Genomic DNA, 16,238 nt, shown 5'->3' with positions numbered 1-16,238 from the left:
GCCATTGACCACTACTCTCTGGATGTGACCATCCAACCAATTCCTCACCCACCAAGCAATCCACCCATCACATTCATCTCTCTCCAATTTAGAGAGAAGGATGTTGTGGGGGACCGCATCAAAGGCGTTACAGAAGTCCAGACAGATGACATCTGTAGCTCTTCCCTTGTCTACTGATGTAGTCACTCCATCATAGAAGGCCAGTAGGCTGGTGAGGCAAGACTTGCCCTTGGTGAAGTCATGCTGGCTGTCTCAAATCACCTCCCTGTCCTCCATGTGCCTTAAGATAGCTTCTAGGAGGATCTGTTCCATGATCTTCCCAGGCACAGAGGTGGGGCTGACAGGTCACTAGTTCTCAGGGTCCTGCTTTCTACCCTTTTTAAAAATGGGTGCAATGTTTCCCTTTTCCCAGTCACTTAATGTATAATCTGCAAACGGTGACAGAACCACTGTCACCAGAAGGGTCATTAGTGTTCTGGAAGTCCATATTGCACAAACCTGCACTACAGTAAGCAGCACTGATTCCCCTGAAGCAATCTGACTAATATTGGGCAGTCTTAGACATGGTTTTGTATAGATACAGAAGCTGTTTAACCAATATATAGGTGACACTGGGAGAGTCCCTCTGAGTTTCTTAGCCTGCCCTTCCATCCCAGCATTCAGGAAGTCTTGAGGATGTCACTATGTCACCATTACTTGTGCCACATGCACTTACCTTTTTTCTATGTATAGGTAATCTGCCAGTACTGAAGCACACTCCTATGGAAATATCTGGTTATGGAGATGAAAAATTTTAAATAACAGTAATATCAAAGAACAGAAAAGAGCAAGGATATGGTGAGGACAATAAAAGAATCTAAGAGAAAAATAAAACCCAAAGGAAATTGAAATTTGAAGAGTGGCTGTTGCATCTATGTATAAGATGTAGCAGGGAAAATACACAGCAACAAGCAAATTTGTCCTTAGATTAATGCTGTTGTGTAGTGTGAAGAAGACTGCTCAAATTTTGTGGTCAATCAACTTTGCTATTTCAGAAAATGAGTGACATCCCTGCATAATGTTCCACTTGCCTTCTCTCTGTTTCTTGTGCAGCACACTCCTGGCTCCCCTCCTGCTACTTCCCCCTTCTCTTGCCTGTCTGTTCTTTGGTAGGAAGGACATTCTACAATACTCACAGAAGGAAAAAAAATCTTTGGTGATGTGGCACTACTATAAGAAGGCTGTGATTTGGCATAGGATATATCAGATTGGACTCACTCTATTCTCCTTTGTAATGAGTGGCTTGTACTGATCTTAGACTGCACTAGCTGGAGAAAACTGAGAATGCAGCTCAGTTCATTATATTCTAATGTCTGCAGCAATGCTCTACCTCAGTTGCTTTATATATTTTATCTTCAGTGGTGCATCTTTTATAAAAGCCTATCTGCTCCAATGTGATTTCTGCTTTTCAAGACTGTAAAGCTGACGGATGAGAATAAAAGAGTACAGACTTTTCCAGAGCTTTATAGCAGAAAAGTAGAAAACTAGAGGACAGATAAGCATTGGAACATGTTGTGGAATCTCTGTCCTTGGAGGTTTTCAAGGTCAGATTTGATAAAGCTCTGAGCTACCTGCTCTGAAGTTGATGTTAATCCTGACCTGAACAGGAGGTTGGACTAGGTGATCTCCTGAGGTCCTTTCCAACCTCACTTATTCTGATAATAACTGAGGAAAAATTCCTAAAGTTTCTGTAAGTTAGCTTTCCTCATATAGTACCACAGAGGCCAGATTTGTAGGCAATTTAGCATGATGTAATTGCTAGTAGTGGGACTATGATATTGATGACAATAAGCCTCGATACAAAGTTGTGCAGTGACAAGAATGACTCTTGACTGGACCACAGATGCATAAAATGAGTTTTTTTTTTCCTGAGGCTGTGCAATGATACAGTAATGGGTCCGCAGTACAGAATGACAGCCAAGTCAAACTGATTGAAAACTGAGAGGGATTTAAACCCCACGCTAGCAACTGAAAGGTGTTCTGCTCATGATCTATTCCACTCTTTCTGGATAAGGAAATGAAATTCAGATAGGAAAACACTGAAAGATATTATTTTCAGATATCAAAAAAGTTGCTCAGCAGATACATTTTACATATGATTTCTACTTTACTGTGTACCTCATCTAATAATTAGTCACATAAATAAATTACACAAAGTACAACATTTTAAAAGGATAAGCATTAAATACAAATACAAAAGATATTTAGCAACATGGTCTGGCTGAAATCTACATGGTGTGAGGGCTGCCACAACTTGTTTAGTGGCATGTTGACAAAGGTATTTGAAAGATGATGTCTGTATATGACCTACACTTGTCAGAAGATTCCTATATTATCTACTGTATAGCTGGTCTAGTTTTCCAGTTATGGAAACTGTTGGTCTGTCTTTGCTTATTAAATGAAGATGACATTATCAAGATATATCTCAAAAAAACCTTCCTTATCTGTTCTACAGGGACTTTGAATTGATCAAAACTGAAAATGTTTTAGAATTAAATTACTTGCCACTACTTAGATTGTTTAGAATTTATCACTTATTCAGTTAAACTGGAATTAGAGTAATCTTTTATTTTTGTCTTATTAACAAGCATTTTTGTCTTTACAAAATACACATTATTTTGTTTTCCCTACCGAGATAAATACAAAATGTGATAACTGCTTAAAATGTTTTATCTTGTTAAATTTATAAAATACTTCCAGTAATTAGGTTTTGGCAACCCATGATACTCATCCTCCTAAAATGTTAACATATTCATTGTATTACTCAAACATTTAAAAAAAAATTTGCACAGCTAGCTTGAGTGTGTACCTACCACATTATAGGAAGCTGTCTTGGCCAAACAATTTCCTCAACACAGCATGAGAGAGATTACACAGAATTTTACTAGGTACTTTCTGCTTGTGCCAACTGTTCATAGAAGGCATCAGTCCAATAGTAATCTGCTACTTTTGTTCCAAGAAGTAGTTAGAAAACTCTTTTCACCTCAATTTATTATTTCTTCTTTGAAAACCATGTTATAGAATAGAATCATAGAATCATTTGGGTTGGAAAAGCCCCTTAAGATCATCGAGTCCAACCGTTAACCTAGCACTGCCAAGTCTACCACTAAAGCATGTCCCTAAGCGCCACGTCTACATGGCTCTTAAATACCTCCAGGGATGGTGACTCAACCACTTCCCTGGGCAGCCTGTTCCAATGCCTGACAACCCTTTCAGTGAAGAAATTTTTCCTAATATCCAATCTAAACCTCCCCTAGTGCAACTTGAGGCCGTTTCCTCTCATCCTATCACTTGTTACTTGGGAAAAGAGACTGACACCCACCTCGCTACAACCTCCTTTCAGGCAGTTGTAGAGAGCTTGTCAGACACAAGCAAAGGGATAATTTTTGTACCTAACATTCATGACAACTTCCTTTAATAGATCTATGATACAGGCTATCATATAATTTAAAAATCCTTTCCAAGATCTTCCATCTAAACTATTCCAGCTTAAGGTTAATCCCATGTGCACTGAAGTACATGGAAAGGATTTAATTGATTTTAAAACAATTGGATTGATTGGATTTAGCATTGGATGACACAAATTATCATGAGACCATAGTTTAGAACTTTCTATTCTAGCTATCTGCATGAAGGGCATGAAAAGAAGATATGGCAATACGGTGTTTTTCTCTGTCAAAAAGAGAAAAATATCATTCAGGATCAGGCATCTTAAATCCTGATGTCTGGCCAACAAAGTGGATTAAAAATGAGTTACAAGTGAAATTTAGCATGTTTACCAATTCTTCCAGACTATTATTTTCTTTGTCTAAGTACTTCTTTGCTGGCCATTATGTAAAAGAGTCATGCAAACAGCAAGATGAATGACTGAGGATAATAAAACTGATTAAGTATGGAATTTTATCAAGTCCACAAAATACACAAAATTAGAAAACTGAAAATGAGTTTCCTTTTAATCTCTACCATAATAATAATAATAATCTGCCATGTTGTTTTGAGACTATGTAAATTTACTTTCATGGGTACAGTCCTCTAAGTATTTTTTTCTGTTGTTACTTGTGTTTTTCCAAAATGAGTATGTTATAAAGGTACTTGTAGTATATAAATTAACTTTTCAAAATCTTTACATTATTTACATTCAGTAATAATGTAAATTTACTGTTCTACCAAGTAGAAGTTCTATTTCTAAACAAATATGCAATCTGGAAAAGAAAGTCAATACAGGCCTAATTTCTCCATGTTTAAGAAATGTACATATTTGCCTAAAATATTTAAATGTAAACCTAATTACTCTCCCTCATATGCAGTAACTCACAATAAATCAGAAAATCTTCCGTTTTGGAATTATGTTTTCACTTTCTTCACTCATGCAAATAATATACTGTTGTGATATTCCATTATAATATGCTAATAAATAATGTTATGTTTAGTGTATATACTATACTAAAATGTGGATCAATGGATTAAGGTCAAAATTCTCCTGAGTAATTTTGTGAATATTCATCTAATTTTTTCAACATACGGACACATTTCTCAATACATATTTTTAAAAGACAGATGTTTCTACTACTTTAAAGGTTTAATAGTATTTCGTGCAACTGAGAATGCAAATCTTATATATATGCATAAGTTGTTTCACAAACATCTTGCAATTAAAATCTCAGAGTCTGTAACATCTCAGGCCATACCAGGTGTTCAGTACTTTCTCATAAGTTCCTTGATTGCCCGAAGTAATTCTATGCAACTTATATTGGCATTTTAATGGGTATGATAATACAAAATATTGGGACATAACTTTCTGGTGCTTTGAATGTATTTGCAGTGTGACTGTTCCTTTGCTTATTAATGAAAAGAAAATGTTGGTTAATGAGAACCACCAACAGTAGTGACCATCAAATTTTGACAACTGAAACATCTCACCAGAAAGCCAAGAGTCCATTTTTTTAATTGCTTGTTTTGGTAAAAATAATTGACAAGCATTTAAAGTAGCATTGGCAGATTATAAGTAGAGGTTTACTTCTGATGTTATATTGGCATTTTTTGAGGATAAGATGCAAGCAGTCTTAGTTTATAGTGTAACAAACATTTTATCTTGTCTTTGTAATTAAAATACTTGCTAAATGGTCAACAGGTTTTTTTCTGGAGTGGCAATAGCTTGATAGCTGTATCAAAAAAAGTGTGGCTAGCAGGTTGAGGGAGGTGATTCTCCCCCTCTACTCCACACTCGTGAGACCCTACCTGGAGTTCTGCATTCAGCTATGGGGCCCCCAACATAAGAAAGACACGGACCTGCTCGAGCGGGTCCAGAGGAGGGCCACAAAGGTGATCAGAGGGCTGGAGCACCTCTCCTATGAAGACAGGCTGAGAGAGTTGGGATTGTTTAGCCTGGAGAAGAGAAGGCTCTGGGGAGACCTTGTAGTGACCTTCCAGTACTTAAAGGGGGCCTACTGGAAAGATGGGGAGGGACTCTTTAACAGGGAGTGTAGTGATAGGACAAGGGATAACAGTTTTAAACTGAAAGAGGGTAGATTTAGGTTAGATGTAAGGAAGAAGTTCTTCACTGTGAGGGTGGTGAGGCACTGGAACAGGTTGCCCAGAGAAGTTGTGGATGCCCCATCCCTGGCAGTGTTCCAGGCCAGGCTGGATGGGGCTTTGAGCAACCTGGTCTAGTGGAAGGTGTCCCTGCCCATGGCAGGGGGGCTGGAACTAGGTGATCTTTAAGGTCCCTTCCAACCCAAATCATTCTGTGATTCTATGATATGAGGAAAAAAAGGGCAAATCAATATAAGAAAATTAAACACAGGATAATACCAGATCCTAATGTTTTTAACAGCCAGCTGTTCCTCTGAAACGGTAGGAGTTGGGAGCACTTATAACCTGTTCATCAACTTCCCAGGTTTGCCCAATGAACTTTTTTTTTTTTTAAAGAAAAATAAGGGGTGCCTTCTTGTAATAATTTCTCCAAGGTGATAATGTATTTTATGAATGTCAAAAGACTTCAATGCTCCTTGTATTCCTTTGCTTGTCAGGCAGTTTCTTTGCTACACTTTCACATTAGCAAACATTTGACGCTTTATCTATTTTCAGGAAAAATATCTAGTCAAACTATCATTTTATGTTTTTAATTGAATTTTTGCATAGCAGCTGGATTACTTGCGAGTCCTTCTAATGGAAAAACAAGCTCCAGTAGATGGATAAATAATCTGGATTTGGACAGAAATCACCTATTTGCTTGATGATTATTACTACAATGCTATCCCAAAGAAAGGTTTATCACATGGTTGCACAATGCAAAGATGCAATTTATACAAAACATTTGCTATATGCATGTCATGGTTTTTTCTGTATCAGACAGTAATCTAAGAAATAATTATTATTTCAGGTGTTCATTCCACAATTTTTTTTCCTTCCATAATGAAACGCAACTACATGGGTTACTTACTTTCTTGGCTAAACCACTTCAATTAGTAGCCTTAAAGCTGTTTTAATTAATAAAATAGAGATTAATTTATCCAGGACTGAAAGAGGAATGTAATTGTCCATTGCTACATTTCGCTATCTGCATTTTTAAATAAATTATTCTGAACTCTAATATGAACAAATCCCTACTGTAGCGATTTTGCAAGTGGTCAACCAGCAAAAATGATTGATTGCATCTAATTCCAGAGACAGATCATTCTGCCTCAACTTTAGTGTGAAGAGATGGAAAAAATATGTCTTCATTCAGGAAACAAGAGTGGAACAGAAATCTGTGTTCTTTTTGGTATTGTAATTTCAAACTCGGTCTTTGACTATATCTAGACATGGATGCATAAACCCAGACTGAAATTCCTTCAGGGCTCCCATTTGGTGCAATTGTCTGACACTGTTCGATTACGGCTGAAGAAAGGAATGGTCAGTCCCCTCTGACTGACGGTGGAAAGAATGTCATTCCCTGTGTAATAGCTGTCCACCAATAATGAGTGCAGCCACCATTGCAGACAAAGTCCAGGACTCAGAAAAGGATGCACACTTTTTACAAAGGGAACTAATTGAGGAATTGTTGTTCCAGAACATTTCCGGCTGCTTCCCTGAATCTGTCTCAAACCTAACAAAGTCATAGTCGATTATAAATAACTCCAGGACTGTGAAGAGGCTAGTCTGAAGATTTTAATGTGAGATAGTAAGGAACTTTCTTGGAATAATTTTTGGAGTTCATCTGCAATACAATTGGGTCTTACTGCAAGCTATTTTTAAGAGTGGATATTAAATTACTCAGAAGGAATGATATCCTAATATGCTGACCAGTCTGATGCAGTACCTGGTTCCAGCAAATCTGGTGAGAGAGGATTTCAGGACTGACTAATGTGGTACTGCATCTGGTTCAACTATTGTACTAGAGTCATGCTTTGCACTATAAGACACGCAATTCCAAGTAGCCATTCCAAAACAACAGTGTTTGTCCTTCTTTGGTGCTCAGATGATGACCTTGTTTACAGAATCCTGTCTTTGCTCACTTGTAGCCTCCCAGCTCAGCCCCTGACTTAGTAATTGGGACACTCAAGTTCTCTGAAAAATTCTGTGCCTAGCTTTTAATTGTTTGACCATCCATCTGTGGTTTCTGAGATTCTATCGATTAAAATTTTGCAAACCATTTCTATGGTTTGGGGTAGGGGGCAGTGAGATATCAAATCTTGCCAAAGACTCTAAGGTCAATAATGATTATAGGCTAGATACACACATGTTACTGTGCATCATTTAAGAAAGTGCTTGCTATTGTAAAGCAATACTTGTACCATGTTATGTGAATGATTCTGAAGGCTGTATTTTTTCATATTCATCAGTCCTAAGGCCAGAATTTAAACCTATGGTAAAACTGCAAGTGAAACTAAGTTTCCCAGATGCCTCATAGGACACGTTTGTTTACTCTGTCAGCACTGGATTTCCATAGCTTAGAGAGAACTGTGTCACTTCCTGCTGAAAGGAAGTTCAGGACTGACTGCATGACTTCCTAGATTACTTAATGTCTGTATCAAGTCATTGCTATTAATACGGCAAACTTATTATTATAAATTTTCTCAGTAATTTTAGCAAAATATAAATAAACAAACAAATCCTTATGATAAAGTTCTGCCTTCCAAATATTGGTACTCTGAGTAGAGGTACGGAAAGTAAGTGAAGTGGCATGATTTAACTGCTCTCTCTCATTCCTTGAGGTGGTCTCCACAAAACCATGTTCATGGGATAAATCCAGTGCTGCAAAGCCTGTCCTTTTCTTTTTATGTATTTATTAAAAATTAAAATAACTACTGAAAAACAACACCACAGCAAAAACCTAGGAAGAGGACTAAAACCTTTAGGAAAACTTTTGCCCCATTGAATTTATCTCATACAGGGGTTAACCCACAACATATTCTTAACTTTATGTACTTTGGCAACATTGTGGAGAAGGTACTGATTACGTTAGAAATAAAATTATGCTTCAGAATGATCCATAGAAGTCTTGAATACTGAAGTTCTAAGAAAGCCAAGTGGAAAAATAGAATTATTTTCAAATGGCAATACTTTTGTCCTCAGAAACTATTTGTTTTGGGTAAAGTTCAGAGTTCTTGAACTTGCTGTTGAGAGAATTTATGGACCTTGTTTGTCCACTCTTTCAAATCCTTACAAAATGTGTGTACATTAGCTACCAGCTGAAGAATACAGCCCTAGTTCTTGTTGATGAGGTTTGACTGATTTAAAGTGCTGCAAGTATGCTTGTAATGGCTTTAAAAAGGACTACTTGGACATTTCCCTCACAGCTTAACCAAACTCCCAGCACTTGTGCAGTTTTCCATGATTAACTAGGTGATTTCTTTGTGCAATATTGTTTTCTCTAGAATTTCTATGAACTCAAATATTTATTTATTTTAACATTAAATAAGGGAAACTAAAATACTGTAGGAAAATACCACTTGAAGTAAGAACACTGTTCATAAATTGCTCTTGCAGAAGTATGCAAAAACTGATTTAAAAAGAGTTGCTCTTGTGAATCAAAAATCTGTCTTAAACCTTTTAACATCATTTCACAAAGAAGTCTCCAGTGTAGCATTGCTGCTCATACAAATGCACTTAACATACAAATCAATTAAACCTGGAAAATGGTAGCTGAAAAATAGATCACTGATTACAAATTCAAAAGTACTTCCATAGGATTTAAAAAACAGGAGGACCAAATATTTAAAACAAAAACACTCAATCCAGAAAAACACCAAGTCATCAAGTCACAGTGTCTGTTTAGATGCATAAAAGCTGTAACAATTAGTGAAGGTTAGTAAAGTGGATACTACTAATTCACTGCATGCACAGGATTGCATGACTTGAGATGGCAGGTGCAGTACAATGCTTTATCAGGATGCCTACTTGATGAACCTGGAGAAAACTTTACATTTCTACCTATAACTGCCTAAAGAGTTTGCCAATAGACAGTTTCTATAAATGGGAAAAAATACTTTAGAACTTGGCCTCTGGGTTCTGCTACTGTCATCCAAAAGGAGAAATATGTTACAATAGGTTAGGGAAAAAAGGTACTCTATAGCAGGCTTTTTGTTTAAGAGCAGGAGTTTTAAATGTCTACTTTTTAGTAAATTTTCTTGAAAGGAAATCATAATGATTTCTATACCATGATTTTTCCTGTAAAACCTTAAAAGTCATAGTATGCTTTGACTGTGGGTTTTTTTAGTGGGTAGAAAAGGGTGGCAGAATTTTTCTAAGCAGGCGGATTGTGGTCTAGCAACAAATACGCTTTTTGCTTTATTGCCAATTGTGGTAATACCAGTGAGGACTGAACTAGGTGGTGATGGGAGTAGTGACCTCAATATGGAAGAAATCAGAGATTTAAGTTGGTGAAACAGACTAAATTATTCTACATATGATGCCTAGTTTCAGGGTTGACACAGTGTTTTCTTCTCATGCCCATTCAAGCTGTTTAACTGTTTGGATCTTGCTCCTAATATTGACCACAAGAATGAGAGAGTATGTTGGTTCTTATGATGGAAATGATAGTTTGCTAACAAGCTGAACTTGGTCCATTCTTTCCTGCTGATCACCAAACAACAGATCAAAAGACTTTAGATGCTATAATCCCTGACTGTATTTGAAAATGTTGAATGGCACAGTATTAAAATAGTGGTAATCTTTCATACAAAGAAGCTTAATGTCCTGTGTCCCATTGTCTCAATTTGCTTCAGAATAAGAAAAGTGAATACTACATTTTGTTGTCAGTTATGTCACCGATTTAAGGAACTCAGGTCTTTAGGTTAATAAGGGCATTTAACAGTGGTAAATGAATCCATATCTACTTTATAAATCATGCTTGTTCCACAGAGTTTTTCTTATTTGTCTACAAAGATGTAAAAAAGCATCCAGTCCAATAACATTACAAACATTGTTTGATTTGGAAGACCCACAAATATGACTGGCTTGCTTCATACCACACAAACTGCTATACTGAAGGGTGGTATTACCCACTTATTTATAACCACCTAATGTTACCATGTAAGGCTGAATCAATTAAAAAAAAGTTCCAGAACTGACAGGAATCTCTATAAACTTTGCTCTCTAGGAGACATAACAATAACATTCAGCCTAAATTAAGCAGTTTTTGGTCTTAGATTGGTTCAAACTATTTTGGGTGCAATTATACTGGACTTTCTGTTTTTCAGTTAATCTAAGTATTATGAAAGGTTTTTTTTTCAAATTTCATAAAACTCTAGAGAAACATAGTTTAAAGTCAAGTACAGCTACCAAATATAAACAATCAACCTTTTGCTAATTGCTACATTCAATCTTAAGTCAAAATATAAACCTCCTATACAGCTCCTACTTCCTGATTCCTTTTAAAAACTGCAATCAGTGTATAGCTTGAAATGTGTTTCCTCCTCTTGCTTTTTCTTTACTTGCTGAATTTACGTTTATTAAATTGTCCATTTCAGGCTTCAGGGAATGAGTCTGAGAGTGAGACAAATGGATTTTCTCATTTCCTTTATGTTTCTTCATCCTTTAGTTTCCCAAAATATGGCGGCTGTCAAGAATCAATACTAGTTTGGAAGAATGCCAACAATTTATACTGGTGGTCTCTCCAGATCAAGGTATTCAATGAACTGCAGTGTTTACACAGTAAGAAAATTTTTGTTCTACCTCCTTGGGGTGCATTACAATAGGAAATACTCCTAAAATATAAGGGGCATTATCCAGGGAGATTTTCAAAGTTAACTGTTGACTGCCTTGAGACAGGTCAGCTGAAGTAAAAGTTGAAGTAGATTCACCAATAGCAGCATATTTCAAGGGCTACAGTGTGGCAACTCAGCAGGGAAGATGATTATCAAAACAAAACCACATCAGACCCCAAGGAAACCATAAAATACAGATACTTAGAAAATTATAGACTTAAAAGACTTTTCCCACTTGAGTTAATTTGGGAAAAAAAAAAACAACAAAAAAACACCAACCAGAGATAGAGGCTTGTGTTACAAAAATCTAAATTGTGCAGAATTGATGTTGAAATTGATTTTTGGACAAGCTAAACATTATTGTACACGAAAAACCTTAATATTTGATTTCTTTTTGGAACTGTTTTAGTATACTAGGGACACTTTCCTCTCTTGTGATGCTGGTACATGAATTAAGGATAGAAGATACTTTTGCATACTGTTTCAAGAAATTTTTGAGCACTTTAAATCAAGGAAACATACATTTAATAGTTTATGAATTTGTTTTCTAGACCAGTATTAGTTTACTATACATGCACTAGAAGTCGCACACTTAATTTTTACAGATGCTAAAAAAGTCTTAGAAGATTAATGACTATTTAGATTGTAGGCTTCAAAGAACTCTGTAAGATACTGTAATCTTACTGTGTATCTACTTAACAAAATCACAGCCTAATTTTTATCAGTCTTCTTCAGTTACTGAGAGCATAGCATTAGTGGTGTAATTTTCTTAGCACAGAGAAAACTGAGTAACTAACTATATGTCATCTTTCATTGATACTTATTACCTGTCATTAAAATAGTATTGAAAAGTATTGAGATACAATATTAATGTAATCATTTTAGTGGAAAATCAAAAAAAAGTGGTTTCATTTTTTTCTCATCTACCAAATTCTGACACGGAAAAAAGTAAGAGACATCTGATAATGGTCACTATAAACCATTAAACTTGGGAAAAATAAAAAAAATAAAATTATAATAAGCAATGCATTTACTCTTACTTATTTTCAAAATGGAGAAAATGAGCTAATTAGACAAGTCTGCATTTTGAAGGGACATTTTCCCTTACATAAGAAGAAAAGTATAAAGTTAAGTATATTATATACTAATTCTCATAACCCAAAAGATACAGCTGTGCTTTAAAAACACAGTGAAAATGTAATTACCTAATTTAGCTTGGTAAAGAGCTACTTTTTCTTGGCTTTTTGCCCAGAATATGCTTATTCCTTCTGCAAAAACAGTATGGCAAACTCTAAAAAGAAAAGGAACATGTTGCAGAGGCAGAACAGAATATGTTCATTACAAACTTAACATACTTAAGGATTACTGCCTTCAGTAATCAGTAATAGAAATTTGCATTAATCTGTACAAAGAGAATAATACCTTCATGGTCAAAAAAGTGAAATCTTCAGTTTATTGACAAAACAGGAGCAGGCAGTCCTGGCTTGAAAGAGTGTTTGAACACCATTCTGGAAAGGATCTCCTTAAGTCCTGAGAATCTGAATTTTCACTTTTAGTATTATAGGAACCAATGAGATGACTACTGACTCAAACTTTATTGGACTCCTTGAATGTCCACATATTAATATAGAATATTCAAAAGGTTCTCTTGCAAAGATTTTTTTTCCCCTTGTACATCCAAGAAGAAACTCTACCATCTGACTGACCTATGTAATGATCTTTAGCTGGGATAATACTGCAGTGGAAGATTAACTAATGCAGAAAACAAGAGCCCTTAGAATTGCTGTTTTTGTCTGCTGAGGATGAATGTTTCAGAAATGTCCATCAAACTTTCAACTTTTATAGTGATTGAGGCACAACCCTTTTATTTTTTTTTAAGGCATGGCATAACTTGTAAAAAGACTGATAAAGGTGCATACGTTATTTACAGAAAAAAATCCGCGTTCTATCACCACCTTTGGGAACACTGCTGTCAGGTGTAATGGGACATATAGCCTAGACCATCATATTTTCTGTTTCTTCATATAGTATGGAATAAGAAAACTACTGCAGTGTACCGTTCCAGTGCCATAATGCTAAATCTTTTTCATTGTGTCTTTTAATGCACCGTTCATCAAGTAAGTATCTGTTCTATCAGATACTGAATCTGTTTTGTTCACAGAATAGGTTCAGTAGTGAAAATAACCGGTTAAGCTTCCCCAGTTCATCACACCATGGTATGTCTTTCACGACTTGGATGCTCCACCTCAGTTTCTGCCACTTGACGCCACGTCCTCTTGGCACCTCACAGCAACCGCAGAGAGGACTGCCCAAAAGCTTGTCTTCTCCTCCTGTGTGGACCGGGGCGGGGGGTGGTTTGATCTTCACTGACCGGTCAGTTCTCGATTCATTTTCGGTGATGACGCAGAAGGGCAGCAGCTGGTGCTTACTAAACGTGCCACTGCTCTTTCAGGAGAAAGCTTGAAGCACCGAGCCCAAGCCACCAGGCCGGCAGGCCGAGCAACCACGTTTTGACCGCACAACCAAAGGCCGAAAGGCAAAGGCTCCATCCAGGGGCCGGGGCTGCTCCGAGACCGGCGCCAGCCGGCGAGTCCAGCGGCGTCGGGTTTCCGTGACGAGCCCGGCAAGGAACAATAAGGCCCCGTCCGAGGACGACCCGCCGCTCCCCGGGTCGCCCCATCGACACCGCCGGGGGCGGTGGCGGCGGCCGTTACCTCAGCCCGGCGGCGGGAGCGCGCGCCTCCGCCCCCGCGCGCGCCCTCAGCCGGGCACCCAATCAGCAGCCGCCGGCTTTCAGCGCGCGCGTGCGGGGGGGGGGGGGGGGGGGGGGGGCGGTGGCGGCGGCACGTGACTCGCGGGGTGCCGGAGGGAGCGGCGTGAAATCCACATCCGGGTGAGGCCGGGCTGGCGGGCGGGCGGTTTTCCCGGAGCGGGCGGGCGGCCCTGAGGGGCGAAGCGCGCGCGCGCTGCCTGGGCGGGAGCGTGGCGGCGGCGTCGGCAGGGTCCGTCTCTGACTGAGCGGGGCGGGCTGAAGCGGAGGAGGGAAGCCGCCTCCCGTCCTCCTGTGTAGAGGCTGCCCACCCGCGCCGAGTTAAGCCTAGCGGGGTGGGGGGGGGGGGCAGAAGGAGGAGGCAGGCGCTGTTTCCAGCTGGTTCGCCGCCCTCCCCTCAGCGGGGTTGCGGGGCCTGGAGCTGGGCTGGTACCGGCGGTTGGCGGAGCCTGGCTGGAGCGGTTGCCGTAGGTGATTGAATGTCTCTGCGAGGCCTGCCTTCATCTGCCCGACTCTTCCTCCGGTGCTGCCCCCAGGGTCCAGGCCCTACCTGTGCCACAGCTGCGGCCCGCCAGTGTCCATACCCGTGTGCTGCGGGGGCCGTTCTTAGTGACGAGGCTTAAGGGTTGCTACAAAAGGGGATTTTAAACGTAGTTTAGAGGAGCAACGGGAGCCTTCCTTCCCTGCACCAGAAAATTGATATCCCTGTCAACAGGAAGGAGAACCTTGTGAGTAGTTCTCTAGCCCAGAGGTTTGGAAGTCTTGGCTATCACTTCTCTGCTCCCCCGCTTCTGAGGCCAGACTGTGCGTGGCCAAATTTTCAAACACTGTCCAGAATCTTAAGTTGTGGTGAAATATCTAGTTTGATTTTTTTCAGAGGTGCCTGTGTGCCTCATGTCTGTTACTATAAATGGAGTTAGATGTTGAAATATTTCTGAAAATCTGTCCAAATCTTAAAGCATCTAAAACATTTTCTGTAAATCTGGTCTTTAAACATTTCAGTTTTTGAGGCTTCTCATATGTATAATAGGGTTGACTATATCCTCTTGATACCTCAGCACCTGAGCTTAACCTTTTGCTCTGGGATGCTCCCTTGATGAACTCTCTCTGCAGCCTTGGTTCGTCTTAGGAGACAATAGTTTATCTTATAAGCAATTTTCCTTTCCTACCTTAGCAGTTCTTTTTGCCGAACAACTACGTATTGTGAATGCATTTCTTGCCATCTTACTGTAGCATTTTAGTGGAGCTTTGGGTAGTTTTCGTCACAGTGCTTGAACACCTGTTTCTGTAGACTTGCTTAATTGTTTTTGTTCTCGGTGCTTTCTGGCTGTTTTACTTTCTCCTGCTCTTCAGATTTTGCTCTTCTGCATATGTTTCTTAAACTTATGACTTTGTTCTGAGTGCCTCCATATCCATGGCTTGAATGTCTAAGTAACTGTTGGTGCTAATGTTCTAGTAATTCATTGGTTTTTCGTCGTGGATGTCAGTTTCTCAGTCACTAATACAGGAAGCAGACTGCTGACTGTTTTCAAACACAGTTTGCAGGACAGGCAATGTCTGTTAACAAGTGTAGTAGTGAACTCCATGCTGGTAGGAGTTGAAAGAAAAGAATCACAGCAGTGTTCAAACAGGTGATGCCTGGATGCTCAATGAATATTAGATAATCCCAGAGCCTATTTTAGAACCTCTTAAAGAGATTCTTGAATCTGGTGCAAATTTATTTTACGCTATTTTGAAAGGAAGGCAATTAAATACAGGAGACTAGGAGAATAACTTCTGTGCTGTGTGCCTCAACATGTCTTCGTGAATAGCTTCACCAATAATGCCTTCTGCTGTTAGTCTGGGACATCACAGCTTCCGCATGCTGAGATGGTATTTTACTGTATCTCATCTGAGGAGGTAGGTGGATTCTGTACACACCAGATTGAGACAGTGGATATTAAAATAGAGTCTGTCACCTTTGGATGTGTTTTTAGCCAAATCTTTATTCTGACCATTGCTATAATTAAGTTGAAGTCTTCCTTCCAGTTTAATTCTACCTAAAGATAGAAATGACTGAAAACTGAGTATACCTGGTGACACATTTACATCTGTGATGTTCATACATAAACTTCCACAAAGGTTTTGAGACATATTGATTAGCCAGTGCCTCACTAGAACTCTTAATGCAGTTTAAGTACTTTTCCATTTAATTACATTCTCCTTGATTGTTTTCTGCATGTCTTTGAATGCCATGGACT

General features: G+C 38.7%; 1 protein-coding gene across 7 annotated transcripts in view; it reads left to right on the top strand.

Annotated features, from left to right (window-relative positions):
• Window positions 1-14,062: 14,062 nt before the first annotated feature.
• Window positions 14,063-16,238, top strand: part of CCDC91 (coiled-coil domain containing 91) — a 160,883-nt gene continuing 158,707 nt past the window's right edge. For 4 of the 7 annotated variants that reach the window (XR_003927223.2, XM_030041181.1, XM_030041176.2 and 1 more), the window contains exon 1: window positions 14,205-14,726. The gene's annotated coding sequence lies outside the window, so the exon portion shown is untranslated. Of the gene's footprint in view, window positions 14,122-14,204; window positions 14,727-16,238 lie in introns of those variants that run through there. The other 3 variants (XM_030041178.2, XM_030041180.1, XM_030041179.2) reach the window with 3 other exon arrangements.

Source organism: Aquila chrysaetos, chromosome 17, assembly GCF_900496995.4.
Source record: "Aquila chrysaetos chrysaetos chromosome 17, bAquChr1.4, whole genome shotgun sequence".
Lineage (NCBI taxonomy): Eukaryota > Metazoa > Chordata > Aves > Accipitriformes > Accipitridae > Aquila > Aquila chrysaetos.
The sequence above is the reverse complement of the archived record's forward strand: the minus strand, read 5'-3'. Positions and strand labels throughout refer to the sequence as shown.